Raw genomic sequence first — 20,767 nt, 5'->3', positions numbered from 1 at the left:
AACTCTCTATTGCTATCTTATCCCATAAAAATCTTTCTGAGAGTGGATTAAGCTATGTTGGAAGATATGCCAATGATTCTTTAACCAATAAAACCAGCTGTCTATTTTTTCTTTCCAATGATTCTGTGTGTTCATATAAGAAAATGGAACTATTATTTCAATTACATTTATTTAAAATCAAGCAAAGCTATAGTCTTCTGAGCCTTGCCTTTCATACATAACAAAGATTCTTGAATCTTTCAACTTAAACCAGCATCTAGAATCTCTCTCATTCCTTTGAGGTAAGCCTCCTGTCCCTTTCTCACTCATGTCCTTCTTTTTAATTGGATATTTTATGTATTTACGTTTCAACTGTTATACCTTTTCCTGGCTCCCCTCTCTCACATCCACCCTCCCCCTGCTTCTTTGAGTTTGCTACCAACCCTGCCTGCCCACTCACACCTGAACACTCTGGCATCCCTACACCAGGGAAACCAGACTTCATAGGACCAAGGCCTTTCCTCCTATTGATGACGTGCAATGCCATCCTCTTCTACACATGAGGCTGAAACCATGGATGCCTCCATGTGTGCTCTTTGATTGGGATTTAGTCCCCCACTTCCTTCTTCATTCACTGGACAGCAGCTTATTATGATTCACTGCGGTCAGTGCTGTCCTTGCAGCAGAAAATCAATGTTCAGTGAGCCTGGACCTCAGGAAGCTGAATGTGCACACAAATGCATGCACACATGTAACCAGAGCTTGGTTCGCACTGAAAAAAAAGCATGCAAGTATTTTCCACATATTGTGCAATGAACACTTGCATGGGATTCAATGCTGTTTCCCAATACTATTGCCAATATTACTTGGCGGCCAGCTCCATGAGTGAGTGGGTCATCATTAATTTTAGATTGTTTATTTAGTGTTGAATATTGAGAGCCTCAGACAAAGTTCTTCCAGCAGATCTTTATACACACTCATGGTTCTTTATTTGTTTTTTTTTTTCCTTTGGTTTGGTATCAAAATATATACAGCACAAAGCTTAGCACATTACCATTTTTGGTATAGTGCTCAGCATCTCTGGTGTGTGCCTGTCACCCCTACTCTAACCCAGATCTCTTTGAATTTATGGAGCTGAGAGGCCATGCATTTTACACACAGTAACCATCTTCCTTCTCTCTTCTCCCAGACCACAAACCCCCTGCTTCTTACCACTGTTGATAAAAACTTTATATACACTGATATATGCAGGACCAGAAAATACCTGTCTTTTTGATATTAACTTGGCATCCTCAGGGTCCTTCCATGCAGCATACGTCAAATGCTTGAGTGATATTACACCCCAAGGACAGCCCACAACTCATAACTCTTCAAACTAAAACTTATTTTTTCCAAATATCTATGTTTGATGATGACTCTTAAAAGCTTTAACCTCCCTCTAGCCCTCCACCCACCCGAGGTAAAAGAAAGGATGGGGGGCATTGGGGGTGGGTGTGGTATCCCCATTTAGAAAGGTTCATTGGAGAAACTCCCATCTGTGTTGTCTGGAAAGCAGAATTTCAGTTCACAAGTTAGCAGAGGCAGCTTGTTCCATTAGCAAACATTTCATGAATACACTAGGAGTTCCGTTCTGTAGAGTTGTCATAACAAACAGGAAACAGAAGCAGTGGCACAACCTAGTAGAACAGCCAGGCTTCTGTCAGTAACCTGGACAGAGAGAAGTTCTATGCTGTGCTTCTCTCAGGGAATTGACGATCAGCAGAGACTCAAGATGCACAAACATTGTTGCTGCTGCTTTATTTATTTGTCTTAGTCTGTATAGCAGGATTTCCCTTGGAAAAGTATAAGATGTTTGAAAGTTTTTCTGCTGCTACAAATATATTACTGTAGCTGAGTAATCCTGTTCATCATTTTCTCCTCAGAGGCATAGAGACTATTGCAATCATTTATAGCTATTGCTGCTAATGTTGAAATGGGTAATCAATATGTGATCAGAGGAGAAAAATCAAGGAAGTGTAGGTCCTTTGACCATGTTTCCAATATAAAAAGTTTAAAAACACTTACAACCTATGAGCAAACTATGGTACTGCAAACCCTTAAAACTACCTCAATAGCAGTTACTTATTCTTACTCTTGTATGAAATAAAATAGAGTTAGTTAGAAAAAGGTGAATGTGTAAGTCTGATGGTTTCGTTGGTCAAGATGATAACTATCAAAATTATGATTTCAAGCAAGTTTATAAAATAATGTTTGTAAGACCTGAAGCTCCTCTGTTAATTTTCCTATTATGTTTGGCTAAAGGCACATGCCATCTAGTTGTAGGGATAAGGAATCACTTATTTTTGGAGAAAGTGGATGATTGAGTTAGACAAGAAAGAACATCATATCAATCCCCAAGTACATAGAAGTCAGATTGATAGACCCATCATCATATTAAATGAGTACTCAGACCGAGCTATTTAGCAATAACATCATTTTTCTCTAACTTGGCCAAACCATATACATAAGGCCTGGGCAAATTCTTTTTTTTTTTTTTTTTACTATATTTTTTTTGTTCTTTTTTTGTTTTTTTTTTTTATTTATTTAATACTTAATAATAATTCTTTGGTTTCCGGGCAAACATCGCCCTCCCTCCTCCCCTTCCTTATTGGTGTTCCCCTCCCAACCCTCCCCCCATTGCCGCCCTCCCCCCAACAGTCTAGTTCACTGGGGGTCCAGTCTTAGCAGGACCCAGGGCTTCCCCTTCCACTGGTGCTCTTACTAGGATATTCATTGCTACCTATGAGGTCAGAGTCCAGGGTCAGTCCATGTATAGTCTTTAGGTAGTGGCTTAGTCCCTGGAAGCTCTGGTTGCTTGGCATTGTTGTACATATGGGATCTCGAACCCCTTCAAGCTCTTCCAGTTCTTTCTCTGATTCCTTCAACGGGGGTCCTATTCTCAGTTCAGTGGTTTGCTGCTGGCATTCGCCTCTGTATTTGCTGTATTCTGGCCATGTCTCTCAGGAGCGATCTACATCCGGCTCCTGTCGGTCTGCACTTCTTTGCTTCATCCATCTTCTCTACTTGGGTGGCTGTATATGTATGGGCCACATGTGGGGCAGGCTCGGAATGGGAGTTCCTTCAGTCTCTGTTTTAATCTTTCCTCTCTATTCCCTGCCAAGGGTATTCTTGTTCCCTTTTAGAGAAGGAGTGAAGCATTCACATTTTGATCATCCGTCTTGAGTATCATTTCTTCTAGGCATCTAGGGTAATTCAAGCATTTGCGATAATAGCAACTTATAAGTGAGTGCATACCATGTATGTCTTTCTGTGAATGGGTTAGCTCACTCAGGATGATATTTTCCAGTTCCAACCATTTGCCTACGAATTTCATAAAGCCGTTGTTTTTGATACCTGAGTAATATTCCATTGTGTAGATGTACCACATTTTCTGTATCCATTCCTCTGTTGAAGGGCATCTGGGTTCTTTCCAGCTTCTGGCTATTGTAAATAAGGCTGCGATGAACATAGTGGAGCATGTGTCTTTTTTATATGTTGGGGCGTCTTTTGGGTATATACCCAGGAGAGGTATAGCTGGATCCTCAGGCAGTTCAATGTCCAATTTTCTGAGGAACCTCCAGACTGATTTCCAGAATGGTTTTACCAGTCTGCAATCCCACCAACAATGGAGGAGTGTTCCTCTTTCTCCGCATCCTCGCCAGCATCTGCTGTCACCTGAGTTTTTGATCTTAGCCATTCTAACTGGTGTGAGGTGAAATCTCAGGGTTGTTTTGATTTGCATTTCCCTTATGACTAAAGATGAACATTTCTTTAGGTGTTTCTCAGCCATTCGGCATTCCTCAGCTGTGAATTCTTTGTTTAGCTCTGAACCCCATTTTTTAATAGGGTTATTTGTCTCCCTGCAGTCTAACTTCTTGAGTTCTTTGTATACTTTGGATATAAGGCCTCTATCTGATGTAGGATTGGTAAAGATCTTTTCCCAATCTGTTGGTTGCCGATTTGTCCTAACCAGAGTGTCCTTTGCCTTACAGAAGCTGTGCAGTTTTATGAGATCCCATTTGTCGATTCTTGATCTTAGAGCATAAGCCACTGGTGTTTTGTTCAGGAAATTTTTTCCACTGCTCATGTGTTCCAGATGCTTCCCTAGTTTTTCTTCTATTAGTTTGAGTGTATCAGTTTGATGTGGAGGTCCTTAATCCACTTGGACTTAAGCTTTGTACAGGGTGATAAGCATGGATCAATCTGCATTCTTCTACATGTTGACCTCCAGTTGAACCAGCACCATTTGCTGAAAATGCTATCTTTTTTCCATTGGATGCTTTTGGCTCCTTTGTCAAAAATCAAGTGACCATAGGTGTGTGGGTTCATTTCTGGGTCTTCAATTCTATTCCATTGGTCTATCTGTCTGTCTCTGTACAAATACCATGCAGTTTTTATCACTATTGCTCTGTAATACTGTTTGAGTTCAGGGATAGTGATTCCCCCTGAAGTCCTTTTATTGTTGAGGATAGTTTTAGCTATCCTGGGTTTTTTGTTATTCCAGATGAATTTGCAAATTGTTCTGTCTAACTCTTTGAAGAATTGGATTGGTATTTTGATGGGGATTGCATTGAATCTGTAGATTGCTTTTGGTAAAATGGCCATTTTTACTATATTAATCCTGCCAATCCATGAGCATGGGAGATCTTTCCATCTTCTGAGGTCTTCTTCAATTTCCTTCTTCAGTGTCTTGAAGTTCTTATTGTACAGATCTTTTACTTGCTTTGTTAAAGTAACTCCGAGGTACTTTATATTATTTGGGTCTATTATGAAGGGTGTCGTTTCCCTAATTTCTTTCTCGGCTTGTTTCTCTTTTGTATAGAGGAAGGCAACTGATTTATTTGAGTTAATTTTATACACAGCCACTTTGCTGAAGTTGTTTATCAGCTTTAGTAGTTCTCTGGTGGAACTTTTGGGATCACTTAAATATACTATCATATCATCTGCAAATAGTGATATTTTGACTTCTTCTTCTCCGGTCTGTATCCCCTTGACATCCTTTTGTTGTCTGATTGCTCTGGCTAGAACTTCAAGAACTATATTGAATAAGTAGGGAGAGAGTGGGCAGCCTTGTCTAGTCCCTGATTTTAGTGGGATTGCTTCAAGTTTCTCTCCATTTAGTTTAATGTTAGCAACTGGTTTGCTGTATATAGCTTTTACTATGTTTAGGTATGGGCCTTGAATTCCTATTCTTTCCAGGACTTTTATCATGGAGGGGTGTTGAATTTTCTCAAATGCTTTCTCAGCATCTAATGAAATGATCATGTGGTTCTGTTCTTTCAGTTAGTTTATATAATGGATCACGTTTATGGTTTTCCATATATTAAACCATCCCTGCATGCCTGGGATGAAGCCTACTTGATCATGGTGGATGATTGTTTTGATGTGCTCTTGGATTCAGTTTGCCAGAATTTTATTGAATATTTTTGCGTCGATATTCATAAGGGAAATTGGTCTGAAGTTCTCTTTCTTTGTTGTGTCTTTGTGTGGTTTAGGTATAAGAGTAATTGTGGCTTCATAGAAGGAATTCGGGATTGATCCATCTGTTTAAATTTTGTGGAATAGTTTGGATAATATTGGTATGAGGTCTTTTATGAAGGTTTGATAGAATTCTGCACTAAACCCATCTGGACCTGGGCTCTTTTTGGTTAGGAGACCTTTAATGACTGCTTCTATTTCCTTAGGAGTTATGGGGTTGTTTAACTGGTTTATCTGTTCTTGATTTAACCTTGGTACCTGATATTTGTCTAGGAAATTGTCCATTTCCTGTATATTTTCAAGTTTTGTTGAACATAGTCTTTTATAGTAAGATCTGATGATTTTTTTAAATTTCCTCTGAATCTGTAGTTATGTCTCCCTTTTCATTTCTGATTTTGTTAATTTGGACACACTCTCTGTGTCCTCTCGTTTGTCTGGCTAAGGGTTTATCTATCTTGTTGAATTTCTCAAAGAACCAACTTTTGGTTCTGTTGATTCTTTCTATGGTCCTTTTTGTTTCTACTTGGTTGATTTCAGCTCTGAGTTTGATTATTTCCTGCCTTCTACTCCTCCTTGGTGTATTTGCTTCTTTTTGCTCTAGAGCTTTTAGGTGTGCTGTCAAGATGTTGACATATGCTCTTTCCTGTTTTTTTCTGCAGGCACCCACCGCTATGAGTTTTCCTCTTAGCACAGCTTTCATTGTGTCCCATAAGTTTGGGTATGTTGTACCTTCATTTTCATTAAATTCTAAAAAGTTTTTAATTTCTTTCTTTATTTCTTCCTTGACTAGGTTATCATTGAGTAGAGCATTGTTCAATATACCCGTATATGTGGGCATTATTCCCTTATTGCTATTGAAGACCAGGTTTAGGCCGTGGTGTTCTGATAGCATGCATGGGATTATTTCTATCTTTCTGTACCTGTTGAGGCCCGTTTTTTGACCAACTGTATGGTCAATTTTGGAGAAAGTACCATGAGGAGCTGAGAAGAAGGTATATCCTTTTGCCTTAGGATAGAATGTTCTATAAATATCTGTTAAGTCCATTTGGCTCATGACTTCTCTTAGTCTGTCTACGTCTCTGTGTAATTTCTGTTTCCATGATCTGTCCATTGATGAGAGTGGGGTGTTGAAGTCTCCCACTATTACTGTGTGAGGTACAATATGTGTTTTGAGCTTTAGTAAGGTTTCTTTTACGATGTAGGTGCCATTGTATTTGGGGCATAGATATTTAGGATTGAGAGTTCATCTTGGTGGATTTTTCCTTTGATGAATATGAAGTGTCCTTCCTTATCGTTTTTGATGACTTTTAATTGAAAATTGATTTTATTTGATATTAGAATGGCTACTCCAGCTTGCTTCTTCTGACCATTTGCTTGGAAAGTTGTTTTCCAGCCTTTCACTCTGAGGCAGTGTCTGTCTTTGTCTCTGAGGTGTGTTTCCTGTAGACAGCAGAATGCAGGGTCCTCGTTGCATATCCAGTTTGTTAATCTATGTCTTTTTATTGGGGAGTTGAGGCCATTGATGTTGAGAGATATTAAGGAATAGTGATTATTGCTTCCCGTTATATTCATATTTGGATGTGAGGTTATGTTTGTGTGCTTTCATTCTCTTTGTTTTGTTGCCAAGACGCTTAGTTTCTTGCTTCTTCTAGGGCATAGCTTGCTTCCTTATGTTGGGCTTTACCCTTTATTATCCTTTGTAGTGCTGGATTTGGAGAAAGATATGGTGTATATTTGGTTTTGTCATGGAATATCTTGGTTTCTCCATCTATTTTAATTGAGAGTTTTGCAGGATACAGTAACCTGGGCTGGCACTTGTGTTCTCTTAGGGTCTGTATGACATCAGCCCAGGATCTTCTGGCCTTCATAGTTTCTGGCGAGAAGTCTGGTGTCATTCTGATAGGTCTGCCTTTATATGTTACTTGACCTTTTTCCCTTACTGCTTTTAATATTCTTTCTTTAATTTGTGCATTTAGTGTTTTGAGTATTATGTGACAGGAGGTGTTTCTATTCTGGTCCAATTTATTTATCTGGTCCAATTTATCTGGAATTCTGTGGGCTTCTTGTATGACTATGGGTATCTCTTTTTTTAGGTTAGGGAAGTTTTCTTCTATGATTTTGTTGAAGATATTTACTGGTCCTTTGAGCTGGGAGTCTTCACTCTCTTCTATACCTATTATCCTTAGTTTTGATCTTCTCATTGAGTCCTGGATTTCCTGTATGTTTTGGACCAGTAGCTTTTTCTGCATTACATTATCTTTGACAGTTGAGTCAATGATTTCTAGGGAATCTTCTGCTCCCGAGAATCTCTCTTCCATCTCTTGTATTCTGTTGGTGAAGCTTCTATCTACAGCTCCTGTCTCTTCTTTTGATTTTCTATATCCAGGGTTGTTTCCATGTGTCCTTTCTTGATTGCTTCTATTTTCATTTTTAATTTCTTCAACTGTTTGATTGTGTTTTCCTGGAATTCTTTCAGGGATTTTTGTGTCTCCTCTCTATGGGTTTCTACTTGTTTGTTTATGTTTTCCTGGAATTCTTTCAGGCATTTTTGCGATTCCTCTCTGTAGGCTTCTACTTGTTCTCTAAGGGAGTTCTTCCCGTCTTTCTTGAAGTCCTCCAGCATCATGATCAAATATGATTTTGAAACTAGATCTTGCTTTTCTGGTGTGTTTGGATATTCCATGTTTATTTTGGTGGGAGTACTGGGCTCCGATGATGCCATGTAGTCTTGGTTTTGGTTGCTTGGGTTCCTGCGCTTGCCTCTCACCATCAGATTATCTCTAGTGTTACTTTGGTCTGCTATTTCTGACAGTGGCTAGACTGTCCTATAAGCCTGTGTGTCAGGAGTGCTGTAGACCTGTTTTCCTGTTTTCTTTCAGCCAGTTATGGGGACAGAGTGTTCTGCTTTCGGGCATGTAGTTTTTCCTCTCTACAGGTCTTCAGCTGTTCCTGTGGGCCTGTGTCTTGAGTTCACCAGGCAGGTCACTTTCAGGGGAAAAGTTGGTCCTACCTGAGGTTCTGATGCTCAAGTGTGCTCGTGGGGTACTGCCCAAGTCCTCTCCGCGGCGGCAGCAACCGAGAAGACCTGTGCCGCCCCTTCCGGTAGCTTCAGTGCACCAGGGTTCCAGATGGCCTTTGGTGTTTTCCTCTGGTGTCCGAGATGTATGTACAGAGAGCAGTCTCTTCTGCTTTCCCAGGCTTGTCTGCCTCTCTGAAGGTTCAGCTCTCCCTCCCATGGGATTTGGGTGCAGAGAACTGTTTATCTGGTCTGTTTCCTTCAGGTTACAGCGATGTCTCAGGCGCAGGGGTCCTGCCGCTCCTGGGCCCTCCCCTACGGGAACCCAGAGGTCTTATACAGTTTCCTCTTGGGCCAGGGATGTGGGCAGGGGTGGGCAGTGTTGGTGGTCTCCTCTGCTCTGCAGCCTCAGGAGTGCCCACCTGACCAGGCGGTGAGGTCTCTCTCCCACGGGGTTTGGGAGCAGAGAGCTGCTGTGTGCCGGGATCCGCGGGTGTGGGACTTCCGGTAAACACAGGAAGTGCCCGGTGCTAGAGGAATTTTGCCTCTGTGTGTCCTGAGTTCACCAGGCAGGTTTCTTGCAGGGGAAAAGTTGGTCCTACCTGAGGTTCCGAGACTCAAGTGTGCTTGTGGGGTGCTGCCCAAGTCCTCTCCATGGCGGCAAACCGAGAAGATCTGCGCCACTCTTTCCGGGAGCCTCCATGCACCAGGGTTCCAGATGGCATTTGGTGTTTTCCTCTGGCGTCTGGATGTGCGCAGAGTCCAGTCTCTTCTGGTTTCCCAGGCGTGTCTGCCTCTCTGTAGGTTTAGCTCTCCCTCCCATGGGATTTAGGTGCAGAGAACTGTTTATCCGTTCTGTTTTCTTCAGGTTCCGGCGGTGTCTCAGGCGCAGGTGTCCTGCCGCTCCTGGGCCCTCCCCTACGGGAACCCAGAGGCCTTATACAGTTTCCTCTTGGGCCAGGGATGTGGGCAGGGATGGGCAGTGTTGGTGGTCTCCTCCGCTCTGCAGCCTCAGGAGTACCCACCTGACCAGGCAGTGAGGTCTCTCTCTCACGGGGTTTGGGAGCAGAGAGCTGCTGCCGCAAATTCTTTTATAGCAAGGATTTTGCTTTATAAAAGCATGTTTGTATGTATGTATATATGTATGTATGTATGTATGTATATATGTATGTATGTATGTATATATATGTATATATGTGTATGTGTACATAAGGACATATATTTATATTTTGTATATATGTTTATATATGTGTATATGTATATATGTGTATGTGGCCACATGTGTATGTGTGTATATATATATGTGTGTGTGTGTGTGTGTGTGTGTATATATATATATATATATATATATATATATATATATATATATATATATTTGTATGTGTATATGTGTATATATATATGTAACATACAAATGCACTCTATTTTCGAATTTTATGAAACTTTCCTCATGTACTCATTAGTACTCAATAATTTTAAAAGCTGCTTCATTAATTTTGATTCATTTTAAAGTACTGTTCAGAAAATAGATTCAATAAAGATAATTAATTTTTATACTATGAAATTTTTCATCTATTTCACAAAAACACAAATATTTACCTTAGTTATGTGAATGCATGTTTTTTTAGCATGTTTTCCAGCATGTGATATGATTTCAGGATACTACTAGACCTATGTATGGTAGAAAATATATCAAAGGATTGCTATATGTGATAGATCAGAGTGACAGATAAATAGATAGATAGATAGATAGATAGATAGATAGATAGATACATACATACATACATACATACATATATACATGCATAGTTACATTGATGAAAGAAAACAGATGATAAGTAGACAAATATAAAATACTCAGAATCATCAATCATTAAATAATTAGTATTGAAATGTAAAAATATCTTCTAATATGGAGCAAAATTTTAAATGTGAATTGTGTTTATATTTTAATACCTAAAGGGAGATTTATCAGCTATAATCTTTAAAATAAAATGTCTATCTGACACTTCCACACAGGTAGATAACAGACATGGAATACTTAACTTCCTTTTCATTAATCTGTCAAATTCTTTCAACATCTTGTCTTTTTTACTTAAATGCACAGCATCATTATTTGTCTGCATGTTGACATCTTCAGTCACTTTCCACCCCGCTCTGCATTCTACCTCAAATCCTATCACTATATTTCAGTCTATAACAGATCCTCATGTGCTATCATGAAAATTAATCATGATCCATCATTTTTTATCTTTAATAACATTGATCTCATACAGGTAATTATTATTTCTCTGTCACAATTGTGATCACTACCCCTTCCGTGTTTTCAGTACTATTTTCAACATCAATCATTTTATAATTGCTCTTTATACGAGATAATAAAATGTTCTATTTTCCCCCAATAAATTATCTACCAACAGTTTGTTGCATTGAAACTTTAGACAAGAAAAACAAAGTTGTTACAAAGTGCTAGTTCTACTCAGACCTAGAACTGAAAGCTGTCTATGTGACAGGAAGCACAGGAAGAATACTTCTGGAAGAGAAAGCAGAGCTTGCAGAAGACCTCGTGCAGGGAAGTGCTTCATGCATACAAAAAGTGTAAAAGACCTGAACTTTCATATTGAGTGAAAGTTGTTGAAGAATATTTAAAAGTGACTCTGAGTGGGCTACATAAGCAGGTTTATTTACAAATCCATGGTAAATACTAGAAAAATGGCAACAAAATGTAATAGGGCAGAAAAGAAAATAAAGTTGAAATTTGGTACAGGTTACAATATGGATGTTGTTAACTTGAACATGCTGGAGGTTATTGGATGATTTAACGTGATGAGTCACTCAGATAAACTAACAATATTGCATGACTCTTTAATGAAATTGCTCTATACTGAGAACACAACAATAATCTGTGACAAAAATCTGTTCAGTTATGGTTATATTCTTTAATATTTCTTTTTGAAAACATTCAATTAATTAAATATATTTCAATAAGGAACAGAAGATAACCCTTTTCATCTTTGGCATATCCAATCTCTAAACAGACAGGAGTATAGTGGATGAAACTTCTTCCAGGATTTGCCTACTCTAGGTATTATTTATTTCAAATAATAAGCAGTGCAGTGTATCATATTTGTGGGCATTGATTACTAAGACCCATTTATCTCCTCGGAAGGACGTCCATTAAAAAGCAATCTAAAATAACTTTGTTTCCTTTACATATTAATAATCTAATATATTGAGCTTTCTTATCATTTTCACAGCATAGGACACCATATGTAATTACTTCGTTTATACATATCAATATCAGTCACTCTACCTTTCTGATTTTGATACATACCAAGCTTAACAAATAAGAGACTGTACATTTCTCAGCAATCCTTACATTTTCCCATTGTCCCCTGCATCAACGCCATATTACAATCAATGAAATTAATGCTAATGGGATGCAAATGTAGATTTTGATATTTCATACAATAAAATAAATCAAAAGATCCAATAAGTAAATAGTTACAGAATTTACTTTTATATGAAGACAATAGTTTAATAATACCTTATAATAACGACCCTAATTCATATTGAGTCAGTTCTGGAATGTGTGTAACTATATTTGTACAAAGAATAAGTAACTTTTCTGTATCTTTTTAAAAACAATTGGACATACTCAGTAAAGAAGTGTCAGGCTCAGATAAGAGCTAGAAATAATTCAAAAACTTTTTAAAATGAATCTGAAAGATAGTTCTAGCGTATTCGAGTTCAATTCTCAGGCTCCATATTACTAACTAATATAGTGGTGAGCAATTGTATTCCATGTGCATATACAATATTAATTTTCATAGGAAATAAATGTTTTAAAATCTCAAAAGCTATATTTATTAAAAAGTAAGATTTTAGAACTGTAAGATTAAACTTTTTTCCATTTTTATTAATTAGGTATTTATTATTTACATTTCAAATGTTATTTCCTTTCTGGGGATCCTGTCCATCAGCCCTAAATTCTTCCCCTCCCTTTCTATAATGGTTGTCCCCTCCACAGCCATTTCCCTTTCTTAGAGCACCACTCTGTACTTTCCCTACACGAAGCGTCCAACCTTAGTAGGACCAGAGCTTCCCTTTCCAAACGGAGAACAAAGACGATGAAAAGATCAGATATGGGGAGATCGAAGGAACCTGGCCTTCTTCTGTCTTGGTATAAAAAAAGGAAGAAATACATTGTCCTTGGTACAGGTCAGTGAGTACTTGGTAGGAAGTTAGTGGGATTGCTAAACAGATGGCCTTGATCTGAGACTCCCATCTATGGGAATCAGGAGCTGGGAGCCTCCTAGAAACATCTGGACTTCCCTGTTGTTATGTTTCCTAAGGAAAAAGGTAAAGACAGGTATTGTGTCCCTGGCTCAGAGAAAACTCATCCATGTTTTATATACCTATAGTGCAGTCTGGGAAGCAGCAGTGCTATTAGTTGAGACTTTATCATCTCAGTCTTTCAACTAATATTTCCGCTGACTACCACTTTACTTTTCTGAGTCAATAGGTGTGATTAGCTGTCAGTTTTCTCTTGTTTTATTTCTTTCATTTTTTATGTTTTAGCAATTTTTATTGCTTTTTTTAAACTTGATGTTTCTATATTTACATTTAATGTTATTTCATTTCCCATTCCTGCCCATAAGATTCCTACCCGTATCCTTCTCCTTCTTCTCTAGCCCCCCTGACTGCGCCTTCACATTCCCTTGACTGGGAGACAAACCTAGAGAGGTCCAAGAGCTTCTGCTTCCATTCGTGATGAACAAGGCCATCCTCTGCCACATGCAGTTAGAGCCATAGCTCTGTCCGTGTACATTCATTGAACATTGGTCTAGTACCAGAAACCTCTGGTTCATTGACATTCTTGTTCTTCTGGGATTGAAAGCTCCTTCAGCTCTTGTAATCCTTTCTCAAAATCTGCCAACAAGAGGTCTTTTTCAGGTCACTGGTTTGCCACTAGCATTCACATCTGTAGTTGACATGATCTTCCTGTGTCTCTCAGGAAATATCTATATCCGGTTGCTGGCAGAATGCACTTTTTAGCTACATCAATCTTATCTAGTTTTGGTGGCTGATGTATACATATACTTTTGGTGAATCCTACAGCTTTGTTGTTAGATGGAATCGTAACATGGATTCTGAGCAACTAGGTCAAGAGTGTAGAGTTCAGAAATGACAATGCCAAATAGACTCCCTCCTGTTCTTATGAACGTATTGAAGTTGAGGTTTCACTGGTCCTCAAGCCTTTCTTCGCCCTGCCCATCCTCCGGTATCTTATGTTTGGCCTTCAGAGAGAATCATGATAAAACATCTGACCCTCAAGGTTAGCAATGTGAACACAGGAAGTTAGATAGTGTAGTACTGATATCAAATAGGACTAGAGAACTGAATTATATAGTCATTTTGTCCTTTGCTTTGCAGAAAATGGAATTGGAAACAGAATTTTTTTTTAAATTTAGAGAATACTTTATTAGGTTTTGTAATCAAACCCACGTAGATAAGACATTACATATTTAATACAGTGTGTTACCCCTGTACAAATGGGAAAAACTTAAGATGAACATTTCTAGACCAATATAGCTGTTAATTTCTGTACAGTGCCAACTCAACACAGTAAACGGGGATACTTTTTCCAAAGTTGACAGCACAGGTAAAGTTTCAAAAAATTCAAATTATATATCTGTATATACATATATTTATATTTATATAAAAAGACCAATAATAGCAGTGTGTTATGCATCAACAGCAGCAACAGCTTTTCCAGGTTCTGCAGTCATCTGAACAAAACTGTAGAGACATCCAGCACACTCCATTAAAAAAAAAAAGTAAAAGAACAAAACCCGAGAAAACAGCACAGTTCTGTTACTCTTGTGGTACCTGGCACCATTTTTTTTTTAAATTAGCTTCTCAATCATCATCTGGAAAGAAAACATTCTGAGCAACATAACTAAAAACAGCTCTGATAAAGCACAGTCACTACTACGTATCATAAAGCAGGTACAAGCTATTTTACATCCACAGAGGTATGATACAGTACTGTCCTACATCTATAATACTAGAGGATACAATTTAAAAGGCATTATTTGAGACTTGATTCTACTTTTCCAGCAGAGGGCCCGAAGGATGGTGTGACACAGCTTTGTAAAGAAACATACTCTAGACAGGATTTCCTTTCACTAGTGGCACAGTTCTAAGGATTCATTCTCTCCATGAATGTCAGCTAAAACCGTTATTAAAAAAATGAAATATCCCTAGAACAAAACCGTATAACCACCGGATTCACATGAAGATGACCTAGTCGAGACAAGCTGGACCTCACCTTACCAACAAGCTATCAAATCTGTTATGTTTAAACAGTGAGACCTCCAAGGAAGGAAATGCCAAGTAGTGCTTCAAAGCTTCGGACCACAATCAAACACAGCATCCTTTTCAACAGAAGCAGAAGCTCATCTGAATATGCTCATGGATGCTGACATCAACATTTAATCATCTCCTCACTCATCCAGGAATAGGGGGAGATCAGTTACTACTGTACTTTATTGTGTTCAACCAAATCACCATGTTACAAAAATAGCAAGCTGCCATAATAAAAAATAAGTCTCCTCTATCCAGCACCAGATAGCATCATTTTACTTTCAAGCCTAGAAGTTGCACACTTGTATATAAACCAATCGAAGATGAGGATTGAGAGTTCATCTTGGTGGATTTTTCCTTTGATGAATATGAAGTGTCCTTCCTTATCTTTTTTGATGACTTTTAATTGAAAATTGATTTTATTTGATATTAGAATGGCTACTCCAGCTTGCTTCTTCTGACCATTTGCTTGGAAAGTTGTTTTCCAGCCTTTCACTCTGAAGTAGTGTCTGTCTTTGTCTCTGAGGTGTGTTTCCTGTAGGCAGCAGAATGCAGGGTCCTCATTGCGTATCTAGTTTGTTAATCTATGTCTTTTTATTGGGGAGTTGAGGCCATTGATGTTGAGAGATATTAAGGAATAGTGATTATTGCTTCCTGTTATATTCATATTTGGATGTGAGGTTATGTTTGTGTGCTTTCATTCTCTTTGTTTTGTTGCCAAGACGATTACTTTCTTGCTTCTTCTAGGGTATCGCTTGCCTCCTTATGTTGGGCTTTACCCTTTATTATCCTTTGTAGTGCTGGATTTGTAGAAAGATATTGTGCAAATTTGGTTTTGTCATGGAATATCTTGGTTTCTCCATCTATGTTAATTGAGAGTTTTGCAGGATACAGTAACCTGGGCTGGCATTTGTGTTCTCTTAGGGTCTGTATGACATCTGTCCAGGATCTTCTGGCCTTCATAGTTTCTGGTGAAAAGTCTGGTGTGATTCTGATAGGTCTGCCTTTATATGTTACTTGACCTTTTTCCCTTACTGCTTTTAATATTCTTTCTTTATTTTGTGCGTTTGGTGTTTTGACAATTATGTGACGGGAGGTGTTTCTTTTCTGGTCCAATCTGTTTGGAGTTCTGTAGGCTTCTTGTATGCCTATGGGTATCTCTTTTTTTAGGTTAGGGAAGTTTTCTTCTATGATTTTATTGAAGATATTTACTGGTCCTTTGAGCTGGGACTCTTCACTCTCTTCTATACCTATTAACCTTAGGTTTGATCTTCTCATTGAGTCCTGGATTTCCTGTATGTTTTGGACCAGTAGCTTTTTCTGCATTACATTATCTTTGACAGTTGAGTCAATGATTTCTATGGAATCTTCTGCTCCCGAGATTCTCTCTTCCATCTCTTGTATTCTGTTGGTGAAGCTTGTATCTACAGCTCCTTGTCTCTTCTTTTGGTTTTCTATGTCCAGGGTTGTTTCCATGTGTTCTTTCTTGATTGCTTCTATTTCCATTTTTAATTCCTTCAACTGTTTGATTGTGATTTCCTGGAATTCTTTCAGGGATTTTTGCGATTCCTCTCTGTAGGCTTCTACTTGTTCTCTAAGGGAGTTCTTCCCGTCTTTCTTGAAGTCCTCCAGCATCATGATCAAATATGATTTTGAAACTAGATCTTGCTTTTCTGGTGTGTTTGGATATTCCGTGTTTGCTTTTGTGGGAGAATTGGGCTCCGATGATGCCATGTAGTCTTGGTTTCTGTTGCTTGGGTTCCTGCGCTTGCCTCTCGCCATCAGATTATCTCTAGTGTTACTTTGTTCTGCTATTTCTGACCGTGGCTAAACTGTCCTATAAGCCTGTGTGTCAGGAGTGCTGTAGACCTGTTTTCCTGTTTTCTTTCAGCCAGTTATGGGGACAGAGTGTTCTGCTTTCGGGCATGTAGTTTTTCCTCTCTACAGGTCTTCAGCTGTTCCTGTGGGCCTGTGTCTTGAGTTCACCAGGCAGTTTTCTTGCAGGGGAAAATTTGGTCCTACCTGTGGTTCCAAGGCTCAAGTTTGCTCGTGGGGTACTGCCCAAGTCCTCTCCGCGGCGGCAGCAACCAGGAAGATTTGCGCCGCTCTTTCCGGGAGCCTCCGTGCACCAGGGTTCCAGATGGCGTTTGGTGTTTTCCTCTGGCGTCTGGATGTGCACAGAGTGCAGTCTCTTCTGGTTTCCCAGGCTTGTCCGCCTCTCTGAAGGTTTAGCTCTCCCTCCCACGGGATTTGGGTGCAGAGAACTGTTTATCCGGTCTGTTTCCTTCAGGTTCCGACGGTGTCTCAGGCGCAGGGATCCTGCCGCTCCTGGGCCCTCCCCTACGGGAACCCAGAGGCCTTATACAGTTGCCTCTTGGGCCAGGGATGTGGGCAGGGGTGGGCAGTGTTGGTGGTCTCCTCCGCTCTGCAGCCTCAGGAGTGCCCACCTGATCAGGCGGTGAGGTCTCTCCCCCACGGGGTTTGGGAGCAGAGAGCTGCTGCGGGCCGGGATCCGCGGGTGTGGAAACAGAATTTTTGAGTAGACATACAGGAATATTAATAAAGTCTCTTATCAAGGAATGTACAATGAGAAAGTGAAATACAATATTCACTCAATTAAGGTCTGTAGGCAAAATACTGGCCTGTGGGAAATAGAGAAAGGCTGGAATATTGAACTGTATGTCACAGCAATGAACCTGGGAATAAAATTTTATCTAGAGGAATCTCCTCCATTCTATGTTCAATCTTTTCTAGGCATGCTTAGCCGCTGACTAACTTTGTCCATTCAGAGCATGAAATCACTAATGAAGCAAAGAGAAGTCTCTAGCTTTAGAGATATGGAGTACATAATGGTTTCCACTGTGTCACAGGAGACATTCATGGAAAGGGCACCCTCAAATCTGGTCAATGTAAGGAAATCTGTTCAGCAGGTAGACCATGGAAATTCTCAGTGACATCATCATTAGGCCCTCCCTGAAAAATCTCTTGTATCCTGGAGAGCCCTAGCTTTTCTGTGATGTCACAAGTGTCATAGTGACAGCAACTCCCTCTTGGATATTCTTTGAGGATCTCTAGGGTTAACTCATTGACCTCTTATTCCTGCTAAACAGCCATTTGGGAGGGAGATAAAAGAGAAGGAAGCTGGCCTTCTGTCTTTGTATAAAAAAAGGAAGAAATAAGTGGTCCATGGGAAAGCTTGGTGTGTCTTGGGTACGGATTGATTGGGTTCGCTGAAGAAACAACCTTGATATGACCCTTACACACATGGTAATCAGGAGCTTTGATCCTCTCAGAATCATCTGGACTTCCCTTCTTGATGTGGTTCCTGGAAGTCAGAAAGTACATATAATCAGTTTATTCATTCCAAAAGCCAGTTGTTGGGAAGGGCACAGTTGTTCCCCTCAGAGCTCATGGCTTTTACTCTTTTTGCCTTGAAGAAAAAGGTCCAAAGAAACAAAGCAAAGACAAGTATTGTCTCCTCAGCTCAGTTTAAATGCCTCATGGTTTGGATACCTGTAGTGCAATTTGTGTCTGATGCTGATATCTGGGAGAGAAGAAATTCTAGTTGAGACTTCATCATCTCAGTCTTTCCACTAGTATTACTCTGAACACCACTTCAGATTTCCGAGTCAATAGGTGTGATTAGTTGCCAGTTTTCTTATCTTTCATATCTTTCTTTTATTTATTTTTTAGCAAATTTTAGTGCTTTTTAAACTGCATGTTTCTATATTTACATGTAAAATATTATTTTCTTTTTCATTTTCCTTCCCATAAGATCCCTACCTATTCACTATTACTACTTTAACCACACTTTCTGCCCCTTGACAATCCCTTGAATTAGAAGATAATCCTAGGTTGGATCAAGGGCTTCTCCTTCCATTGGTGACCATCAAGGCCATCCTCTGCGACATATCCATTTAGAGCAATTGGTCTGTCCATGTAAAGTCTTTCAATATTGGTCTAGTACCAGGAAACTCTGGTTCATTTGTAATGTTGTTCTTATGGTGTTGAAAGCATCTTCAACTCTTGTAATCCTTTCTCAAAATCTACCAACAAGAGGTCTGTTTTCAGTTCACTGATTTGCAACTAGCATTCTTTTCTGTATTTTACATGCTCTAGCTGTGTCTCTCAGGAAATATCTATATCCGGTTCCTGGTAGAATGCTCTTCATACCTTCATCAATCTTACTTAGTTTTGGTGGCTGATGTATATATATACTTTTGGTGACTCCTACAGTTATGAAAATAGGTGGAATTTTAACATGGAGTCTGCGCAACTAGGTCAAGAAGGTATAATCCACAAATGGCATTGCCAAATAGACTCTCTCCTGTTCTTACGAACCTATTGAAGTTGAGGTTTCACTGCTGCAGAAGCCATTTTCTTTCTGCCCATCCTCCCCTATCTTATGTTTGGCCTTAAGAAAGAATCATGGTAAAACATCCTAAACCCTTAAATTGGGCCTGAGACACTGGAATGTAGATATTGCTGATGGTATCAAAGTGACTAGAGAACAGAATTCTATACTCCATGTGGTCCTTTGCTTTACTGATATCTGGAAATTTTGTATAAAATAGGATTTTGGAGTTTATCATATGATGTCAGTACACCATATTTACACTGCTATACTCAGTCTATAGCTGTGCGCCTTTGTTGAGAAATCATTGCAAAAAAAGGAAGAGGAAATCAGAATTTTTGAGTACACATTCAGGAACATTTATAAAATCAGCTATCAAGGAATATAAAATAAAAAGTGAAATACAATCTTCATTCAACTAAAGGTCTGTAGGGAAAATACTGGCCTTTGGGAGACAGAGAAATCCTAGAAATTGAACTGTATTTCACAGTAATGAACCTGGGAATAAAATATTATCTAGAAGAATCTCCTACACTCCATGTTCTTAAATCTTTTCTATGCATGCCAAGTCCCTGACCAAATTTCACCATTCAGAGCATGTAACCACTAATGAAGCAAAGAGAAGTTTGCATCTTTAGAGAGATGGAGTATGTAAAGGATTCCACTGTGTCACAGGAGACATACCACGAAAGTGCTCCCTTTTATCTGGTTCATGTAAGGAAATCTGTTTAGCAGGTAGGCTATGGCAGGTGTCAGTGACATCACCATTAGGCCCTCCTTGAAAACTCTATTGTAACCTGGAGATCCCTAGCTTTTACTGTGATTTCACAAGTGTTGTCATGACTGCAACTCCCTTTCTGATATTCCTTCAGAAATTCTAGGGTTTACTAACTGGCCTGTAATTCAGAATAACGAGCCATTGGGGAGTGAGAAGAAAGAGGATGAAGAGATCAGAGGTGGGGAGAAGGAAGCTGGTCTTCTGTCTTGGTATAAAAAAAAGGAAGAAATACATGGTGCTTGGGAAAGCTCAGTGAGTCCTTGGTACAGATTGAGTGCGATTGCTGAAGAGACAGCCTTGATCTGAGCCTTCCACATATGGGATCAAGAGCTGCGAGCCTCTCAGAAACATCTGGACTTCTCAGTTCTTATGGCTTCTGGAATTAGAGATTTTATATCATTCATTTCTTCATTCCAAAAGCCAAGTGTTTGGAAGATCACAGTTGTTTTCCTGAGAACTCATGGCATTTATTCTTTTTGTCAATTATAAAAAGGTCCTAAGTAAGAAGGGAAAGACAAGTATTGTGTCCTCTGAACAGAGTAAACTCCTCCAGGCTTTGGATACCAATAGGGCAGTTTGTGTCTTTCACTAATATCTGGGAGAGAGAAGTGCTTCTATTTGAGACTTCATCATCTCAGACTTTCCACTAGTATTTCCACTGACTAACACTTTAGATTTCTGAGTCAAATGGTGAGATAAGCTTGCAGTTTTCCTTTCTTTTATTTCTTTCATATTTTTTTTATTTTTTTAGCAA

At 39.2% G+C, this 20,767-nt stretch overlaps 1 long non-coding RNA gene across 1 annotated transcript in view; it reads left to right on the top strand.

Moving 5' to 3' along the window:
- Positions 1 to 20,115: 20,115 nt before the first annotated feature.
- The window catches only part of LOC147998094 (uncharacterized), a 267,087-nt gene continuing 266,435 nt past the window's right edge, over positions 20,116 to 20,767 (top strand). The window contains exon 1 of the long non-coding RNA XR_015647464.1: positions 20,116 to 20,191. This is a non-coding gene — a long non-coding RNA (uncharacterized LOC147998094). The remainder of the gene's footprint in view (positions 20,192 to 20,767) is intronic.

This window comes from Rattus norvegicus, chromosome Y (assembly GCF_021556685.1).
Source record: "Rattus norvegicus strain SHRSP/BbbUtx chromosome Y, alternate assembly SHRSP_T2T, whole genome shotgun sequence".
Lineage (NCBI taxonomy): Eukaryota > Metazoa > Chordata > Mammalia > Rodentia > Muridae > Rattus > Rattus norvegicus.
This window is presented reverse-complemented; position numbering and strand designations above follow the sequence as displayed.